Raw genomic sequence first — 21,960 nt, 5'->3', positions numbered from 1 at the left:
TGCTGGAGCCAATTCCGTACCCTTGCACAGTGTCTCTTTGGCTCCGCCCGCTCGTCGGGTGCAGCCGTTGGCACACTTTCAGTTGCCCCGACCTAGTAAGTCAGCGGCTCCACCCGTGTGTCGGGAACTCCCGCTGGTTAGACCCATGACGGCTACCTCCGCTCCGGCGGCTCTAGCCGTGACGGAGGCAATTGCTCCATCACCCAACGAGGAGGGGAGGGATCCTCCGCGCCCACAGATCCCTCCGTGTTTGATGAAACCTCCGACGCGGAGGTGCAGATCGTGGACAAGCTTGTGGGCTCAGGCGAGTGCTCTCCGGACGAGGTCTCGTGTTATTGTAAGGTGTTAGCGCTCATCCGACGGCACCATAGGTTAAACGAGCCTCGGCTAGCAGCGGAACAAGCTTGGCTCTCAGGTCTGGGCAGGATGGTTGTCAATCCCGTCGAGCAGAAACCATCCCTGACCCTACCGTTAGCACCCGATGTTGCCCTGGGAATGGAGCATGTGAACCGTTTCGTGTCAGGCCCGAAGAATTCGTTTAGGACACAGCATTCCTTCAAGCTCCTACCGAGTCTCAAGACCCAGAAGAAATTCTATGTGCCTGACATTGGAGGAAGCGGTCACTACCCTGAACCAGGGCAACGCGGACGAGCGCAGTCTAAACGCACCGGTGGTCTTCTCCTCCAAGCGGAGGCCGCCATGATGGAGGACACCTCACAAGACACAGTTAATGCCACCTCTTGGCTGGACTGGTGGGCCTGTATGTTGGCAGGCTTTCAGCTTTTGCACGACCTGTCAGTCCCTGACAACCAGGCTCTTCTGCAAGAATTAATCTGCTCGGGGGCTAAGGCTATGAAATTTCTTACTTTTCAGTCCCTTACTCAGACGGCTAACTGGGTCCTGAGTATGAAGGGACACTGTACTGAAGAGGTTATCCCGTAGGCTTCCCGAGCGAGAAGCAGAGTTCCTGAGGAATTCTCCCGTCTGGTGTGAAACGGTGTTTCCTCTTCAAGAAGTGGTCGAGACGGTGGAGAGGGTCAGCAAAATGAAGGGTACGGCCGAGCCCAGACAGCAGTTACCAAGACAACCCCCTGTGAGAAGACCTTCTGCAGACGGGGCCTACCCACCTACGCCTCCGGCTAGGCAGGAGGCTTCCGCCTCTTCCTGGCACCAATCTCCTTGGCCCTCCAGGAGGAGTGGGGCCCAACCTCAAGCCGCCTTTAGGCCCAAATTCTCAGGGTCAAGGAGAGGCCGTTCCAACTGTCTCCCTAGAAGGAGATAGGGAGAGAGGCCTCCTACACATTCCCACCCCTCAGGTGGGGGGATGCCTCAAACATTATTAGCAAGCATAGCGGGACAACGGAGCGGACCCGTGGACGGTGACAGTTCTCAGGGAGGGATGCAGGATTCCCCTCCTGTCAGAGCCGCCCCCGTTGATCCCCGAACATCGGGCGGAGTGGCTGGCGCCCAAGGACTCGGAGAGGAAAGCAGCGCTACAAGCAGAAGTGGATGCTATGCTGATCAAAGGAGCCCTATAACCCGTGCACGAGCCGTCACCGGGCTTCTACAGCAGACTCTTTCTGGTGGAGAAGGCAACAGGAGGTTGGAGGCCAGTCATCGACCTCTCGGCATTGAACAAGTTCATCAAGAAAACCCCCTTCCACCCGACAGACCTGCCGTCGCCATTCCTGCATGGGCCTAACAAGGCTCCACCTGAACGTGCTATTGCGCGCCAACAATCTACGTGCTACGCGCCCACCAAACCTGACAAGCGCTCATCAGTAGCTCGTCAGGCCCCATCACTACAGCGCGCTGATCTTCCTTCTCACCCTAACACAGGGCATCGTCAAGAGCGTACGTGCCAACATGCGCATACGCTCCAACAAGAGCATAGCTCCATCACGTGCCATACGAGCCCTCATGCGCCAACGATCTCTTGCGCCAACGATCTCCTGCGCACCAGGGCTCGCCTGCACGCCCTGCGCACGCTGCGCCTACGTGCCCTGCGCTTACGCGCCAACGATCTCCTACGGGCCAACATTCTCCTGAGCGCAAATTATCTGCGTGCCATCGTTCTCCTGCGCAGCAGCGCTCTCCCGCGCCAACATTCTCCTGCACGTGCGCATACGCGCCCTACAATATACTCTCCTGCGCGCCATGCTGCGCACCATCCTACGCTCCAGGTAAAACCTGCGCGCTAACTTTCTCCTGATAGCATGCCTACAGACAAATCAGCCATGCTGCCTTCACCCGCGCACCATCCCTTACCAACGCTCCAGCGCTCACCTGCGCACCAGCCTTCTCCGGCACGCATCCACAAGGATATACACGTGGGCCATGCGCACGCTCGCCAACCCTCTCCTAGGGATGCCCGCCAACATTCTCCCACGCGCCCAGCATGAATCTACTGCGCGCTATGGGACATTCTCCTGCGTGCGCATGCCCTACGGCTGTTACTGATGCGCGCGAACACTCCCGTGCGCACATCGTGATTCTTCTGCGCGCCCGCCTGCGCTCGCGAATATTCTCCCGCGAGTGCACGCCACCAGTCTCCCACGCGTGAGCCTCGATATTCTCCCTCGTGCGAGCGCCATTATTCTCCCTCCGGCGAGCGTCAATATCCTCCCTCACGCGAGCCTACGCATCACAAAGAACAACATCCAGCAAGATCGCCATCGCCTCATTCCCCTCCTCGCAAGCGCATACCACCGCGCATTGTGGGAGAAGGGAAACTTCCAGAGGGGTTCAGGATCCCAAAGCTACCACAGGCGAACCCACCTATTCCAGTGACTCCTCCCAGGGATCCTTCAGTCCCTTTCCCTTCAAGGGGTGTCTGATAGTGCATCTGTCAGCTAACAGCCCTGGTTCGGTGTCCTGATCAGAGACGTAACTCAGGCTTTCAAGCCTGTCCTCTCTGAATTAGGACACGGAACCATGGCTTCCTCTACCCCACTGAAGAGAAAAAGAGGAGTTCTAGACACGGTCACTTCCCCGAGGGTGAAGCTGACTCCACGCAGACCTTCGAGGCAAATTTCTTCTAGTGTATTCCTCGGACTGCCTCTCCTTCCCTTTCAGACGAAGATTTCCCGTCTCCAAGGGAATCACGCGAGGAGAGACTTTCCCCCATCACACCAATGGAGGAAACCTCTCTTCGCGCCGATGTAGTGGTTTGCGGACTGTGGCCAGAGGTAGCACCCGAAATGCCTAGTGTCCGAATGCCGACCATAACCCAGCGTTCACTACACAACAAATATACAACGGTGGAATACCCAAAATTCTGGGTAAAAGGCAAACATTCAAGGATGAACTGGGCACCATCCCTTGATTTATTCTGGGCAAGGGGACCCAGCTAGAATCTCACTTTCTTCTTAAATTCCATTTCCTTGGGCTAGCTGGATTAACATGTAAGATGAATGTTGATTCATTCCTGGGAAAAAATGAGCAGCCTATGTGAATAGCTTGAATTTAAGGTTAGATAGCTTCAAGTTCAAGTAAGGGTCAGAACATTAGGTGAAAGGGAACATTTATTAATTTTTTAAATTGGACAACAGAATACAGTGTGGGAGAGAAAAATTATGATAAATAACTTATGAGAAAGATTAAAGAACAGTGGCAGAGAACAGGACATCATGGTGAAAGGTTCTGAAATGAAATGCTGTATTCATAAAATCAAGCAAAAAAATATATATTTGTAAAGAAAAAAAAACTGTTCTGTAACTGAAATACAAACCACGCTATTTAATATGGGTATTACTTTCGGCGTAGCTGAAAAGACGAGCCATTAGAATTTTAACGAGGGTTTACTACCCCCATCGCTAGTTAGCGGGGGGTAGGGAGGGGTAGCTTGCTACCCCTCCCCCCTCACACACCTGTGTGCTGAGCTCACTTTTACTTTGGCTCGGGTGGTGATCGGACGTGTCCGCTTTCACTCTCGACTCTTTGACAACCATTAATGCTTTTTGTCTTTTTACTTTTTCTTAGACTTGTAATATATATATAGTGAACCCTCGTTTATCGCGGTAGATAGGTTCCAAACCCGGCCGCGATAGCTGAAAATCCGCGAAGTAGGGACACCATATTTACGTATTTAATTAACATGTATATTCAGACTTTTAAAACCTTCCCTTGTACATAGTACTGTTGACAAACTACCCTTTTCTGGGTCGAACCTGTGGCGCCCGGTGAAAAGTCCTTCTTGTATATCTTTTCTGATAAAACCTTCCAATTATACCAGAGAAAGATAAAAGCATGGAATGCTGAGGTTACAACCCTCGCGCGAGCACCTTTTGGGTGTCGTGTATAAAGCAAAGGCGCGTGAAATCCACTATTCACAGGTTGTCTTCCATTTAGTTAATTCCTTCGTCAAAGGGATGGGCCGATACAGAGGCCCTAGACACACCCCCATCGCCGCACCACCCACGCCACGACGCGAGCGCCATCTGAACATCATCCTTCTTTTTGGAATACAAAGTGTTGAATTGTTTTGTTGTGCTCTCGGTCTTTTTTATCAATCGTGGATTTATTTTGTCATGTCTGAAGCTCCATCTTCACACATTCCAATGTTAAGTACCATAGTTTGTTTTGACAGTATTTTATTGTACCGGGCTTTTGTTTTATATCCAGTATAGTCTGTTTTGTTATTCCCGTCTGGCCTTTCATGGCGGCCATTGTTTGTTCACTGTTTGGGAATTCATCTTTGTCTGCCCGTTTAGTACTCTGTCACTTAGGTTCTTGGTTAAGTCCCTGGCCTTATGCCTTCAGAACCGTTATTATTTTTATTTTTATTTTTTTTTTGTGTATTTATACTCATGGTACTTTTTGCTAGTAAGTCCAGCCTACGAACGAGATAGCGATTTAGCTTTGTATTTGTTTAGTGCCCGCCCCTCCGAGGCGTTCGTCACTCGACTGTGCTATTTATTTTAAGTTTTAGCAGTTGCTATTCTTCGATCGTAGTGTTTTATGGATGTACAGGTTTATTTTATACGTTTATAATAGTGTTGTGTGTTTTTTAGTCCTGTTTTTGTGTTTAAGAGAGCGAGAGCTTGGAGTCCCCGTTTTCTGTTCGCAGTCACGAGTTACCCCTTTCTCTCGTTTTCTTTCTTAGCTCCGGTGGGGGAGCGGATTTCCCGTTTTCCGTTTTGTGCGTTCAGCGGGTTCTCCCTCCCTCACCTCTCCCCCTCTGGGTGGATGATAACTTACGAGTTATTTATTTTTCGTGACTTTTCAATTGTTAGCGTTATTTTGGTCCGTGTTTCGTCCTCTCCCCGTTACGGCTCGGGAGTAGTTATGAACGTTTTCCACTCCGCCTTGAGTTATACTCCGCCATGAGGGATTCTCAATAACTTTCGTTCTATTGTTATATTTATATTGTTTACTACATGGGACGGGCTTCATATCGTTTAGATACGACCCTCCGGTGGCCCTTACTTCGGTCTCAGGCCACGGCCATATCCACAATAGCCTTTGTTATTACAACTGTGTTTGTTATTCACAATAATTATTCAGGACCTTTCTTCTCCCTCCGGCCTCACCGGAGATCGTAAATACGCTTTACTATAATCTAAGCTTTAGTCTTTAGCTGCGGCTTAGCTTTTTATCTTTCACAATTGAATTATTAGCCACAATTGAATTATTCAGGGCATCTCATTATCCTCCGGCGTCACCGGAGGTCGCCCAAACACTTCACACTTAAAGTTGCCTTAGCTAATTAGCTAAGGCTCCTTTATTCAGGACATTTCATTACGCTCCGGCCTCACCGGAGCTCCGGCTTCACCGGAGGTCGCCCATACACTTCACACTTATATTTGCCTTGCCTTTAGCTAAGGCTGGTGTTTATATTTATTTTAAGGGCATGTCACTGCTTCCCCGACCCTTGGAGGTCGGCGGATTGCTTTAAGCTTATTATCCTTATGTCATTAACAGACATTGGGTGCATTACAAATATACAGACAATTGAATATTAAAGTGCCAACAATGGTATGGGGCGGTATCAACTTAAAGTTAATAGTCAGTTGTTTGGTCAATGCAATATGGGTGCTTAGGTAATTCAGTGAGTGCCAGAACTCTAAAATAATAGGTTTTTTATCCCTTATCAGAGTTTCAAGCAACACCAGACTCATGTCTCCTTTCTTTTACAGAAGGCCCGTTGTACTGCTGAAGGATGCTCTGCCTCGTTCAGCGACCCCGTTGGGCATGACCTCTGCCGGTCTCATGCTCACTGCTCCATTCCCTTTATCCAGGAACCGGGACAGGCCCAATACCCAGTGTGGTTCCCGGATTTGTGCTCGTTCTGTTACGAGTTGTCGTCAGTTCTGCTGAATGATGATGTAAGTGGGTTTTCCCTTTGTTCTTTATTTCTCGTTGGCAGACACTAATATAGACATGAATATGATATACACAGTATATTTGGGAGGGCAAACCCCCTCCTCCATCACTAATCACTGCAAATCTTACAGGCTGATGATGTCTCTCTTCGGTCAGCAAGGGCTACTCTTCGTCCGTGGGTGTCGGGCTTTGGCAGGAATGCCCCGTCTGGCGCACCCTATCTCCTCGATGGGGATATGGCCTCCCGTCTCTTCCCAGGCTCGACTACTGCTGCAGTCTCTCCTGACCTTGCTGCCCCTTTAATTGAAGAAGTCAGGGCTACCATTTCCGTGGAGGACGAAACCCTCGTACCGATGGACATGGCGGGTCTGGATATAGACGTAGAACCCAGGGACGAGCAGGTAAGTGGTGCCGAGTTGGTGGAAACCCTTTTCTCTCCTACTCCCTCTCCTACCTCTTCCTTTCTAGGTTTTGATAACTCTAAGGCTTCTCCTCGGGATCCCTCTGCCTCCGTACGACCCAAGGTGAAGCCACTTCGAACTTATAAGACTTCAGCTTTGCCAGTATCAACGTCACCGGTCCCCGGACCCTCGACAGCTCCTGATATTCATATTGCTCCTCGTAAAACCACTACTCCTAAGAAGTCTAAGTCTACCAAATCCAAGAAAAAACCAACGGGTGACTTTCAGGTACCCTGGGCTGATCTCCTCCCCATCCAACTGATCAAAGGATTGGTCAGGGATCAAGTTCAACATCACTCTGGTGCAATAACAGAGATTAAGGATATGATGGCTACTCTGATCCGCGCCGGAACTCAGTTTCCTCCCCCTTCTGCCCCAGACGCATCGAAGCTGCCGCCCTTCGATAAAAACAATCCTTGGCGGTTTGCTTTGCATGCTCCATTCGTAGATGGCTCCCTAACTCTGGAGGGCATGGGCACCCGCCCTCTAGAGGACCTGGAGTTCTATCCCCCGGGCCTAGCATTCCCGTTCAATGGTTTTGTACGGTTAAAGGAACATGCATTGGTCCGTATGGACAAGGTACCGAAGGAAACGGTCATATTTCCAAAAGGGCAGGCCCAGGCTATCTGGGCCAGAACACTATCAGAGTGGGGTTGTATTAACTCCAAGCTCACCCCTCACAAAGGTTCCTACACTATTTTTACGACAGCAGCCTCCATCTCTTTGCCGCTCATAGACAAAGTCACAGAGCTGACTATACAGGCCATCAAAGAAGGCTCTTCCATGCCGGCTCTCAAGGAGACGGACCCCACCTCTTTGCTTATTCCGGGTTCCTCGGCAGCCTGGGATGCTGCGGCCTCTACCTTCACTGTGGGGAAACTAGACCCGGACTGTGCCTCTACTCTTTTCTCTGAGAAGCTTCCCAGATTAATAGAGAGTCTTCTCAAAACTGAGTTCGAGACCCGTACTAGACTTGCTAGGTCCCTCCAATCCATCACCTCCATGGAGTCCCTTGCATCTCTTTACCCAGAGGAAACGCTGTTCAGAGTCGCCACAAAGAACCAGCTGCTATCCTACCAAATAGATCTCCATGACTTCTGGTCAGCTCGGGTTAGTTGCAGGAAGTTCGTTCTGTCGGAGGCCACCATCAGGCATGAGCCGAACAGACTGATAGCTTCCTCCTGCTGGGGTAAGACCCTCTTCCCTCAGACCGAGGTGGATAAGGTTCTTCAGGACGCAGCGAGGGCAAACCAGAATTTGCAGGTAAGGTGGGGTCTCTCAGCCAAAAAGAGGTTCGAACCCCAGAGACACACGTTCTTCAAGAAGAAGCAGAGGTTTAGTCCTTACAAAGCGGCCCGGGGTACCTCGTCCCCACAGCCTTCCGCGGCCTCGACTTCTCGACAACAGGCGCCTCCTCAGCAGGTAGTCTACCTCGCTGCTCCCCCTGGTACACAGCCCAACCCCTCTTGGATGCCCTCACCTGCATACAACCCTGCCTACGAACCCTCCGGTTCCTTTCGTGGATACCAAAGAGGGAGTTCCAGAGGTAGAGGACAGTTCCGCCAACGCGGCGGGCCTAGAGCAAGGGGTTCCCGTGGAGGGAGGGGCCTTAAGTTCACTCCCTCCCAATGATGTGATGCCGGTAGGAGGGAGACTTTATCACTTCCGGGATCATTGGACCTTCAGTCCATGGGCTCACAGCATAATATCAAGGGGCTTGGGTTGGAAATGGTCACAGGGATCCCCTCCTCCACCGGTGTCCTTCTTCCAGAGACCCACTCCCATCCTGGAAGAGTACACTGCGGAGTTACTCAAGAAGAGAGCAATCAAGCGGGTTCGATCCCTGAAATTCCAAGGCCGCCTGTTTACAGTCCCGAAGAAAGACTCGTCGGCATTGAGGGTAGTTCTGGACTTGTCGAAGCTCAACTCTTACATCCTTTGCGACAAGTTCCGTATGCTGACTATCTCTCAGGTATGGACCTTACTTCCCCGTGGGGCCGTCACCACCTCTATCGATCTTACCGACGCCTATTATCATGTCCCAGTAGCTCGAAACTTCTCTCCTTACCTAGGCTTCCGTCTCGGCAAGAGAGCCTTCGCATTCAAAGTCATGCCCTTCGGTCTCAGCATTGCCCCCAGGGTATTCACGAAACTGGGGGAGACGGTGCTCGAGCAACTCAGATACCAAGGGATACAAATCGTCGCCTATCTGGACGATTGGCTCATTTGGGCCCAGTCGCACCAGGAATGCAGAAGAGCTACGTCGAAGGTACTCCATTTTCTCACCAAACTGGGCTTCCAAGTCAACCTCCGGAAGTCCCGCCTACAACCATCAAGCCTCTTCGAATGGTTAGGCATCCGTTGGGACCTCTCAAAGCACAAGCTCTCCCTTCCTCCCAAGAAGGTGAGGGAGATAGCTTCCAAGGTCAGGAACTTTCTCAAACACAAACAGGTGTCCAGAAGAGCTTTAGAACGAGTCCTCGGCCTACTCCAGTTTGCCTCACTGACCGATCTCCTATTAAAAGCCAAACTCAAAGACATCAATCGAGTTTGGAGAAAGAGGGCGACAATATCTTTAAGAGACAAGACCTCGAAGATCCCCTCTGTCTTGAAAATGAGACTACAACCATGGTCCGATCGGAGGAACCTCTCCAAGTCGGTTCCTCTACAGTTCCCCTCTCCACAAGTGACAATTCATACCGACGCGTCTCTGAGTGGTTGGGGGGGTTACTCCCAACATCAGATGTTTCAGGGCTCTTGGTCACCCGCCATGAGACAGTTCCATATCAATGTTCTCGAAGCCATGGCGGTGTTCTTGACCCTGAAGAGAATCTCCCCTCCGAGGTCGACCCACATCAGAGTAGTCTCAGACAGCACGGCCGTAGTCCACTGCCTCAACAGGGGGGGGTCCAAATCACCCAACCTGAATCAGATCCTGGTCACTATCTTCACCTTGGCAGCCGACAAAGACTGGTTCCTGTCAGCAACTCACCTAGCAGGAGTCCAGAATGTGATAGCAGACGCATTATCCAGGACGAGCCCACTGGAATCGGAGTGGTCCCTGGACATGCACTCCTTCCGGTGGATACTCAGGCTGGTTCCAGGTCTCCAGGTAGATCTATTCGCGACCCGACTCAATCACAAACTCCCATGTTATGTGACACCGAACCTGGACCCTCAGGCTTATGCCATGGACGCATTAACCCTGGATTGGAACCATTGGCAGAAGATCTTCTTATTCCCTCCAGTGAATCTTCTACTGAAAGTCTTGCACAAACTCCGCTCCTTCAACGGGGCAGTAGCTATAGTGGCACCTCACTGGCCAAAGAGCAGTTGGTTTCCTCTCCTCCTCGAGTTGAAACTCCGTCCCTTCCGGATCCCATTCCCCAAACTGACCCAGGTGGTCCAAACACGGACTGTGTCAGATTCCTCAAGGATAGCCAAAACCCTAACTTTGTGGATTTCATGAAGTTTGCGGCACGTAGGGACGCAAACATCGACCCAGATAATGTCCTCTTTATAGAATCAGACAAAAGGGACTCAACGATTCGCCAATATGATTCGGCGGTTAAGAAACTAGCGGATTTCTTAAGGACTTCAGACCATTCGGTTATGACTCCTAATTTAGCCATCTCCTTCTTTAGGTCCATTTTTGACAAAGGCCTAGCAGCTAGCACTATAACCACCATTAAGTCAGCTCTGAGGAAAGTCTTCCTGGTTGGGTTTAACATTAACCTGGCGGAGTCTTATTTCTCATCTATTCCAAAAGCATGTGCTAGGCTTCGACCTTCGGTTCGTCCTCAAAAGGTCTCTTGGTCTCTAAATGATGTCCTCAAACTGGCCTCCGACACGGACAACGAATCCTGCTCTTATATCACTCTTCTTAGGAAGACTTTATTTCTAACAGCTTTGGCCTCGGGTTCCAGAATCTCAGAACTAGCAGCTCTCTCACGAAGCTCAGAGAACATGGATTTCCTCCCTTCAGGTGAGGTACTTCTTTCACCAGACAGGGCGTTCCTAGCTAAGAACGAGGACCCCCAAAATAGGTGGTCCCCTTGGAAGATTATTCCTCTTCTCCAAGATACTTCTCTATGTCCGGTCACCACTCTCAGGGCCTTTTTAGCCAGGACTGCTACCCGATCGTCTGGCCCCTTGTTTATCAGAGAACAAGGAGGTACCATTTCCATACGTGGCATTAGGCAACAGATCCTATACTTCATTAAACAAGCCAATCCGGGATCATTTCCCCATGCTCATGATATCCGATCGATAGCTACCTCCATCAACTATTTCCAGAATATGGACTTTGATAACCTTAAGAAGTACACGGGTTGGAAATCTCCTATGGTCTTCAAACGCCATTATCTAAAGAACTTACAGGCTCTTAAATACCCAACGGTTGCAGCTGGGAGCCTTATCTCTCCCCATTGATCTTTTGTTCTTCCTTTCATCCATCTCTTCTCTTCTCCCTCCTACCCGCCACTCGCACCACGACGCCGCTTCCTTGGTGGTTCGTTAGCCCTAAGTGTATTACATATTAGGTTAATATGATTGTAACTATTATTGTTTTCCGTTGTTATAAAGTTGGGATATTCTTAGCCATGTCAGTTTTGTTGCATGTTTTCCTCTGATACTCAGAGGTTTCCTTGTTATCATGTTTGTTTATCCTTACTCTCACTATGCCCTGTGGCTAGTTTATATTTTATGCCTACTTACCTTAATTATATATGATTTTCTTTACATGGTGTTGTTTCTCTCCCCTTATTAAATTAGTAGTTATTGTTGGGCTTGGAAGGCATTCTCTGGTACATTTTCACCGGGCGCCACAGGTTCGACCCAGAAAAGGGATTTTGACGAAGGAAAAATCTATTTCTGGGGAGAGACCTGTGGCGCCCGGTGAAACCCTTCCCCTTATTTTACACGATCCCACCCTTTCCTTTCCAAGCCATCATGGCCAATACAGAAGGATGTTGTTCAGATGGCGCTCGCGTCGTGGCGTGGGTGGTGCGGCGATGGGGGTGTGTCTAGGGCCTCTGTATCGGCCCATCCCTTTGACGAAGGAATTAACTAAATGGAAGACAACCTGTGAATAGTGGATTTCACGCGCCTTTGCTTTATACACGACACCCAAAAGGTGCTCGCGCGAGGGTTGTAACCTCAGCATTCCATGCTTTTATCTTTCTCTGGTATAATTGGAAGGTTTTATCAGAAAAGATATACAAGAAGGACTTTTCACCGGGCGCCACAGGTCTCTCCCCAGAAATAGATTTTTCCTTCGTCAAAATCCCTTTAATGTACAGAACACTTAATGCATGTGCTACAGTACCCTAAACTAAAACAGGCACAAATATTAAAGGCGATTTTATATCATGCGTTTCCTAAACACGCCAAAATGCACGATAAAAAATGACAACCAATGTTTTGCTTACGTTTATCTCTGATCATAATGAAGAAACAAACGTATTTACACATCTGTGTATAGGATAGTTTTTGCATCGACAGCAGTCTTACCAAGTATTGATTAGATGTTGATTTTGTTATTACTGTACCAATGTTTTACTTAATTTTTCTTAGGACTTCCAAATAAATGAAATGAATGCCATTTATATAATGTTTTTCTTTATGACGCCGCCTGAAACGGAAACCTTCCATTCGTTCATAGTACGCTCCATCTTCGATCGTAATAAACAAACGAAGGCATTAAACGCGCATGATGAAAGTTATAAATAATGATATTAAAAGCTTTTAGTAAATATGTTATTACAAATATTATTTACCATATCTATATAAAATCCTACATACGTAGCAAAGCAGGAAAACAATTTTTTTTCTTTTTTTTTTTGGCGTTTAATCAACAATAACAAACTGCCGCTAATGACCGAATGATAATTTACGATAATTCTAAACTGTTACTAAAGATGATTCTCCATTCCATATCCAAAATACTTTTCCTGACTTCAGTTATAAGTCAACTTGTACCTGCCTCAATTATGAAACCATCTAAAAAAAAAAAAAAAAAGTAAGAGAAGAAGCAAGTACTAGGCCGATTTTTAAAGTTGTCGAACAATTAAGTTACCGCTTTAACGTTCGATGTGACATAGTGCGAGATTGGAGAAAGTAAGGAAAATTGAATCATGATTGATTTTCAATATGAATGAAACTTTGTGAAGCAACAAAGATTTCATTTGTTAGTGAGATAGAGATAAGGGATGAGAGGTAGTGAAAAGTAGCTCAGAGAGAGAGAGAGAGAGAGGAGAGAGAGAGAGAGAGAGAGAGAGAGAGAGAGAGAGAGAGAGAGAGAGAGAGAGAGAGTTGTTTTAAATGTAATAAACAAAAAAATATGATTGGTTATAACACATTGGTGCTTATGTAATATCAACTGTATAGATGGTTTAAATAAGTTAAGAAATGGTATAAACAATACTTCGTACGCGCATATTCTTGAGACCGGCAGCTAGACGTCAGCTGATCTGATCACAGCCAAAAGTAAAACAAAAAGAAGTCAACAATACTCGATTTTTAAAACACACCCGAAATTTAAAAACAAAAGTACACGCATTCTTAATGTGCAATTAACTATTTAAAGAGTAGCAATTTTCTAGAATAAAATGATGTTTCCCCCAAAAATAGTGGTTTGCTGATGAAATCGGATGCCGTATTTAATGAAAAAAGTCCGCAAAGTCGTGAATCCGCGATGGTCGAACTGCGAAGTAGCGAGGGCTCACTGTATAAACATTCTGTATGTTTATGTATATATCTGTGTACAGTATAGAAATGTAGTAAGTTTTCTTTTCAGTGTTTGTGCTGTGTGTAGTGTACGACAACATCACCGGCGTAGTGCTAGGCCACCGCGGTTTCACGTCATGGGGTGCGGCCTCTCCCTCTTGGTCCTTCGATAGTTCCTTCGGCTTTCCGTTAACTCGGCCGCCGTGGGGAATCGTCATCGCTGGACTTTCTATTATCTTCGCTGTTTGTCCTTTCCTACAGGGAACTTGGATTCTCAGCGAAGGGAATGTGACTACGGTCTCTCTCTTTACTCCAGGTCGTTCACCTCTTACTATTACTACGTACTATTACGGAAGCTTCTTTCCCGTTGCGGGTTGGGTTGCTATTCCGTTTATTTGTCTCAATTATTTTTAATGAAATCTACTGTAATTGTATTTTTAACTTGTTCCGTAACCGAAATACAAACCACGCTATTTACATTGGGTTTACCTTTTAGCGTAGCTGAAATGGCGAGCCATTAGAATTTAACGAGGGTGTATTACCCCCGCGCTAGTTAGCGGGGGGGGTAGGGGAGTGGTAGCTAGCTACCCCTCCCCCCCTCACACACCGATGAATTGCTTCATTTTCACTTTTGGCTCGGACATGAACAGACGTCTCTGTCTTTGTCCTCGCTTGGCAGCCATTGTTTGTTTTGTCTTTACTTAATCACTTACTTTTCCTTTACTCAATATATATGTAAACATTTTCTCATGTTTATGTATATATTTGAGTATAGAAATCAGTAAGTTTCCTTTTCAGAGTTTGTGCTTGTGTGTAGTGTACGATATCTCCGTGGACCCCTCGGCAGTTAGGCCACCATGGTGTAATTTCATGGGTCGCGATCGAGTTTGACTTCGGTCTTTCTCTCTCTCTCTCTCTTGAGGTCGTTCACCCTTTTACTACGTTACTACGCCTTTTGTAGCTTCCTTCCCGTGTGGGGGGGTTGCTACGCCGTACGTTTTGTCTCAATTAGTTTATGAATCTAATTGTATTTGTTGATTTTTCAGCTTTGTAGAACGATTCCTTTCGGGGTTTTCGTTCTTTCTTTAGTGTTCATTCATTTTTAAATTACATAATTACATAGTTACATAATTATAATTGTTATAATTCTGTGTTGGTTACAGCTCTCCTTCCGTGAGTGTAAGTGGTTGTGAGGGCACGTGCCTGTTGTGTAACTCTTGTGTTCCTTTCCCTCGGGATTCCTCTTGGAGCCTTCCCGGGGGACTGATGTGTACTAATGATTTTTGTTTTATTTTTTTACAGTTACCGATCTAGTTCGTTTCTGTAATGTGACAACGGTGTGAGCTGTCTTGTTGAGGCCTGGGGATTCGGCTGTTGCTGCCTCCCCTATGGATCTTCTTCAGGGGCGTGTCTCCTTCTTCTGGAAGTACTCCCGTGACGATTGACAGCTCTCCAGTTCATTTTAGAACACTCAGGAGGCTCGCCTCCTTGGGTGGGTAACTTTCCTTCCGAGGGAAGTTTTTCCTGTCCAGGCGTGAGTTTTTCCCCTTTTGGGGGGGTTCTTCTCTTGCCTTTTTTTCGTGCGACTATGTTCTTGGTACTGAGCGGTCGCACCTGCAGTTTCGCTCAAGGGCCTGGGCAACTGCAGGAGCCCCTCTTCGGAGGATTGCTCCTTTTAGGTCACTGGCTGACCAGTCTCTTCTACGAAGTGTTTCTCTTTCGTTCGCGAGAGAGTACACTCATAGAGACTCCTCTTCGGAGGATTCTTCTGCTGTTGTTGCTGTTGGTCTCCTTCGCCATAAAGCTCACCGTCCGCCTCGTCGTAAGGGCCTCCCATTTCCCTATAAGGGTGCTAAGAGGCGCCTTTTTGAATCTCCGTATGCAGCCTACAACTCCTTCTTGATCTTCCGCCCCTGGTGCAGATGGACAGCAGTCTGACCTCGTCTTCCGACGGGCAACGGTCTTCCCGACGGACAACGGTCTTCCGATGGACATCAGTCTCCCGATGGACAGACAACGGTCTTCCGACGGACATCAGTCTCCCGACGGACAACGATCCCTTCGGGGCAAAGGGTTGCCTCCCACGGGGGTTCTTCCCTTGCGTGTCAGGGTTCCCCTGCGCGCCCTTCTGCTGTGTTCTCTCCTGCTCAGTGTTAGCGCACAGGCGCTCTCCTGCTCTCCTGCTCAGTGTTAGCGCACAGGCGCTCTCCTGCTCTCCTGCTCAGTGTTAGCGCACAGGCGCTCTCCTGCTCATCAGCGCTTTCCTGATTGCTAGCGCTCTCCTGTTCGCCAGCACTCTCCTGTTCGCCAGCACTCTCCTGTTCGTCAGCGCTCTCATGATGATCATCTCTGCTGTTCCTGTTGGTTCCTGTTACGCGCCCTGTGCGCCCACGTTCGCCCTCGCGATCTAGAACTTCGGTTCAGGTCTTGGACAAGGACTCTTCTTCTACGCACAGGCTTCCACTCGTTGCCTTCTGCTCGCCAGCGATCACCAGCTCGCCAGCGACCATAGACGCGTCAACGTTCACCTGCTCGTCAGCGATCTCCTACGCGTCAACGATCGCCATCGATCTGCCACGCGTGTCAGTTCCCCTGGACCCCATCAGTAGCGATCTAGCGCTCGCCTGCTGTGGACCACGATCTCTGGTAGCTGAGTCTTGCCGTAGATCTTCCTCCTGCTCGCCAGCGCTCACCTTTACTTCTGTCCTTCTGTGCGCCAGCTTTCTTCAATCGCCAGCGCACATCTGCGCGCCCTTTTCTGCCACGCACCAATGGGCGCCAACGGTTTTCTGACCGTCTAGGATCACCTGATTAACAGCTTGCTTCAGCGCTCACCTTCCTGATGCACCTGCGCGCCTTCTGTTAGCGCGATGCGCGCTAACCATCACTAGTCTCTCTCGCGTTGGCAATCGCCTACGCGCCCGCGCGATTCTTCACCTGCGCACTAGCGTTTTGTTAACGCACCACCGCTCGCCAAAGCGCCGTCGCTTGCCGACGCGCCATCGCTTGCCGACGCGTCATCGCTTGCCAATGCGCCTTCACTCGCCTACGGGCTATCGCTCGCCAGAACGCGCCATCGCTCGTCAACGCGCCATCGCTCGTCAACGCGCCATTGCCCGCCTACGCGTCATCGGTCTCCCGACCGCCTGCGCTCACTCGCGCGCCCACGTGCCTGCGCTCACTCGCGCGCCCACGTGCCTGCGCGTCCACACGCCAACGTGCCCGCGCGACCGCACGCCCACGTGTCTGCATGCCTACTCTCATGCGCGACCGCGCACATGCTCTCCAATGTTTGCCCGCGCGCGAACCAACGGTATTCCATCGCTCGGACGGACGGTGTTCCGTCGCGCGAACGGACGGTGTTCCGTCGCGCGGTCCGACGGTGTTCCGTCGCGCGGACCGACGGTGTTCCGTCGCGCGGACCGACGGTGTTCCGTCGCGCGGACCGACGGTGTTCCGTCGCGCGGACCGACGGTGTTCCGTCGCGCGGACCGACGGTGTTCCGTCGCGCGGACCGACGGTGTTCCGTCGCGCGGACCGACGGTGTTCCGTCGCGCGGACCGACGGTGTTCCGTCGCGCGGACCGACGGTGTTCCGTCGCGCGGACCGACGGTGTTCCGTCGCGCGGACCGACGGTGTTCCGTCGCGCGGACCGACGGTGTTCCGTCGCGCGGACCGACGGTGTTCCGTCGCGCGGACCGACGGTGTTCCGTCGCGCGGACCGACGGTGTTCCGTCGCGCGGACCGACGGTGTTCCGTCGCGCGGACCGACGGTGTTCCGTCGCGCGGACCGACGGTGTTCCGTCGCGCGGACCGACGGTGTTCCGTCGCGCGGACCGACGGTGTTCCGTCGCGCGAACCGACGGTGTTCCGTCGCGCAAACCGACGGTGTTTCATCGCGCGAACGTCGGCTTAATTCTTGCAGTATCCATTGCTCGACCACAGGTTATCGCTCGCCGACCACCAGCTCTCGCCCTTCCTACTACGCTCACCCTCCTTCTGCGCTCCTTCGCACACCTTCGTTTGCGTTCCTGCGTGCCCGCGCATGGGCGCTTCCACGTTCGCCCACGCGCAAACCATTGATTTACCATCGCGCGAGCGCCAGGGCGATTGCGACCGTGATTCCCGTTGGGGTTTCGCAGCATGGCCAGCCTGGCGAGTCTTCTGGAGCGTATTTCCAGAACACGGCCTCACCCCGTAAACGCTGAGCATGGCACATGCAAGAGCAGGAAGAATCTTCAGGGAGGTTTGAGCAACATTCTTCTTTCCAGAACCTGGGTTAGCCCTTCCCCGTCATTCCCTGGAAGTGTTTTGCCTGGGAGCTTTCCGTTCGAGTTTTCTCCATCGGCCAAGGGGTGACTGGTTTACCCCTTCCTCTTCTCCATCTCGTGAAAGGGGCTTACCAGGTCCTTTCCCTCCTCGGTTGCGACTCGAGGTTTTGTTCAAGGAAGCTACAGGAAGGTCATGGGTACTTTCCTCCTCTCGGGTTCAAGCACCTTGGCGTTTCGTCGCCAAGTTTCGAACTTGCGGGCAAGCTCGATGTTGGACCATCTGGACGCACTGACCGAGGGCTTCCTTTCGGGTGTCTCATCCGTGGATGTCGACAACCTCAGACACCCTTCCATCCTTGGGAAGAGTTTGTTTGTGCCCAAGGACAGAGACATAGACAGCGGTTGTGCGGAGGAAGTCGTCTTCCGTTTTCACTCCTCCAAGGCGCTTTCTTCCAGACCCTGCAGGGTTGCAGCGCCTCTTTCTTTCAGCCTTGTCGGCCTAAGTTATCGGACCGGCTACGACAACTGAGACAAGGTGTCCAATAGCAGTCCCCTCCTGTCAGGATCAGGTAGCACGGGAGGCTCTCCCGGGGGGTGCATAGTCCTAGAGGTAGCGGCAGAGTTCACGAACTCTAGGATTGGCAACCCCCACCTTGCAGGTTTCACGCTGGGAGGATGCCTAAGGTTACTCATCCGGATAACAGCTTCCCGATGCCCATTCCTGCACGATCTCCGTGATCAGCCAAGGATATCGTGCCTGCCGTCTCTGTCAGCGAATTCAGTGTCTCTGAACCTCTATGCCATAGGGTCGGCAAGAGTTTGCCCGTTTGGGCAGAATGATCCATGCCTTAGGAGAAGGTCCTCCATAGGATCGTCGACGGCTTCACCCTCCCGGCTTCTTCAGTCGATCCTTTCTCGTAAGAAAGTATCTAAGACGGGAATTCCGTAGTCGACCTCTCAGTTCTGATCAAGTTTGTCGAACAAACTTCGTCCAGCGTGGAACAGCAGAATCGATCAGACTGGTAACGAGGCGACAGGACTCCTTAGGCCCTGGATCGGAAGGACGGGTACTTTCAGTTTCCATTCCATCCATCTTCCAGGAAGCTCGTGGAATTCAGCCTAGACTACAGGTATTCCTGCTTAAGATGCAGTGTGGCGATCCCGACGTGGCATCGCAGGTTTTTTCCCCAGAGAACTCTCCCTGCTTTTCTCATGGCCGCTCAGGAGCAGGCTGCCACCTCCTTCGCCTTTTGGAGGTCTGGTCAACTCCGGTAGGCTCGGGTTCGACCTTTTTCAACTCCGGATCAAGCTTCCGGATCCTTACCATGAGTGGGGGTTCATGGTAATTTGCTAGGAGCCTTCTCTTCTTCGGCCTCAACATCTGGAGTATCTAGCCATGATATTGAGTCAACGGCCTTACCACGTTGGAAATCCCGCTTCTCGTCCGTCCAGCGAGGTTAAGCAATGTCGGATCTGGTTGGTACTTGGATGGGTGACCGCCTGGGGACACCAGATTCTGTTGCCGCCTCCTCCGAGCTTTCCCTTCAGTTGACTGTGGCAAGGCTGACGAGAGTCGCAGTACCTGTTTTCAGTCAGGCAGAGCTTTCAGCCCTACCTTGGAACGTTTCCTAGGTCTCTTTCCTCATTGACCCATCTAAAGTTCCAAATGGTCGCCTCAGGATAAGTTCCCTGTGGGGCGGCCCAAGTTCTGGTGGTTTCAAAGCAACGATTAACCTTACTTTCTGGCCCCTATGGGACCAGCGGAACGATTAGACCTGCAATGGGTGTTGACCTATGGAACCTCTTGATGGGAGTGGATATTCTCGTCCTTTCCCCACATTTTTTATGCTGTTCTCGGACTCGTCAAAGAAAAGGGGGGGGGACATGTTCCGGTCCAGGCCTATGATCAGGACCTGAAGGATACCTCTCCATCATTCAGGCAGGCTTAGGGGCCGTAGTCTGGCCCCTCTACAGATCCTACAGCTCCTGCCGAGTCGCTCCGTGCGCGACGACTTCATGGTACTGGCGTGTTCTAATCAGTAAGGGACGCATTTTCATACCTTCGCATCTTGCAGTAGAGATACTGAGATGATTTGGGATCCTCTCAGTACCACCATCGGCTCGCTCATTCCGGGCAGAGGAATGCTCTCTCCGACTATCCGAGCAGAGCCTCGTAGAGAGAGTGTACCTGGGGGTCTTTGGCCTTGAGTAACCAGCAAGTCCTGGCCTGGGGGACCTGATCGCGACAGCTTGGAACCTCAAGCTTCCGCTGTTCTTCCCCCCAGTCTCAGACCCCGAGACTCTTTGGCAAGATGCATTCTGGTGATGGTGGGACAACATCGACGCCTGCGTCTTCCCTCCTTTGTTGTCTGTTGAGAATGGGTCTCAACAAAACCAGGTTGTCTGTCAACCTTTCAATGGCCCTGAGAGCTCCACTGGGACTATACGCAGAGCGGTTTCCGGACCCTCTGCTTCCCCTGACGGAACTCCCGGGAGAGCTTCTCCCACGGCACAGGCTACTCAAACAACCACACTGCAACATCTTTCACGAGCCGGGGCGTCGCTTCGGCTTCATGCCTGGAGACACTACGCCTCCTCCTCAAGAAGAGACAACCCGCTACAGTCGCGGGGCGGAGGTCGCGTCATCTGCGATAGTCATCCGCAGGGGTCTTCCAGGCGAAGTGGAGAGTCTTCGGTGGTTGGTGTCGTGGGAGATATACCTCTTCCCTTGAGGCCTCTTCTCCAGCAATAACGAACTTATTGCCTTTCGGCGGGAGGAAACTCCTTTCTGTTCTCAGCAATGAAGCCTGTCGCTCAGCCTTTCCCTGACCTTCAGGCTGAAATGAATAACTTTTTCCTTCCCGCTGGACCTTTCCTCGCTCATGCGAAGCTGCGAACGTCCCTGCCCTAGTCGGAGTGAGACCTCCAACATGGAGCATGGCTCAGACTTTTTAGTCCCTTAAGAGATCTTCTCAAGACCCTTTACGTCAGGCCTCTGATCGTATTCCGTCTTGGGGCTCCTGCTCACTCTGGCCGCGGCCAGTGTGTAAGCAATCTTCTTGGTCTCGTACGACTCCGCCCTTTCTAAGGAAGAGGGGAAGGCAACATTCAGGTTCGCTCCTGAGTTGTTGGCTAGACTCAGAATCTTGGGGTCCCGGCCCTTCGGTCCAATTCCTTCAAGATTTCGAGTCACCATTCTGTATCTGATGTCCCAAAACCTTCTCCTTCTTGCCAGTAAAGGAATCGAGAGGTTAGCTTTGGGAACAGCTGCAGTTTGTCCTCACGTGCAGCCGGGTTGGGAGCACAAGAAGGACACGGGGGAGAGTCACCAGTATACCTCTTCAGCTCGGACTCAAGGACATCCATCTCGACCTGAATCCAGACCCTCCCCCGTCACGTTGCCCTACAGCACGATGTCGGATACATCGCAACGTCCCTCGCCTTCGATTAATACTACTCTGTGACGCAGGTGCTACAAGCTGGAGTCTGGAAGCATCTAATGACATTCGCAGCCCGCTTCCTGCAGGGCGTGACCCACAGGAGTTTCGATACATTTCTATCGCTCTGTGGTGGCTACACAACAGCTGGTCTAACCTCAGGCTCCTTTTTGGACAGGTAGCAGAAGGTTGAGGGCATTGTTATCAGGTTTTAGTCTGCATGAACGAAAGAAGTATGTCTGGCTCTTACTTCTTTCTTCATCATCCCCTCTACTGGGAAGCAGCATCCTGGTCTCTGCATAGCTGACCTCAAACCTCTGCAGGTAAACCATGCTTCCTTGTGTTCCGAGTATTGAGTCAATACTGTCGCGTCCCCCATACCCTGACGAGGTGGTATTGGGAACGTCCTAACCCAGAGTTCCTTCTGGAACGGGTCACACTTCTTCCTTCACACACAAGCTTATGTAGGCCACACGGTTCCTTGCGGAGCAAGGAACCTGTGAGGTGCAGGGACTCCTTTTCTCGAGTGCGACTCACTCGGATTCTGAGTCCCCGGTTAAAGCCAAAGCCAGTATGGCTGGGGACTTTCCACCCTTCCTAAGGGGTAAGTCACCCAATGTAAATAGCGTGGTTTGTATTTCGATTACGGAACAAATGACAAATTCGAAGATAATTTGTATTTTTCCTAACCATACAAACCTTAGCTATTTACATATATTTGCCCGCCAGCCCTGTCCCCCA

General features: G+C 50.7%; 1 protein-coding gene and 1 pseudogene across 1 annotated transcript in view; both read left to right on the top strand.

Moving 5' to 3' along the window:
* Window positions 1-21,960, top strand: part of LOC137651769 (uncharacterized) — a 314,564-nt gene that overhangs the window by 14,273 nt on the left and 278,331 nt on the right. The gene's annotated exons all lie outside the window — the stretch shown is intronic.
* Window positions 19,189-19,307, top strand: LOC137659231 (5S ribosomal RNA; annotated as a pseudogene).

Source organism: Palaemon carinicauda, chromosome 1 (assembly GCF_036898095.1).
Source record: "Palaemon carinicauda isolate YSFRI2023 chromosome 1, ASM3689809v2, whole genome shotgun sequence".
Lineage (NCBI taxonomy): Eukaryota > Metazoa > Arthropoda > Malacostraca > Decapoda > Palaemonidae > Palaemon > Palaemon carinicauda.
Note: the sequence above shows the minus strand (reverse complement) of the source record. Positions and strands in the feature narration are given on the sequence as shown.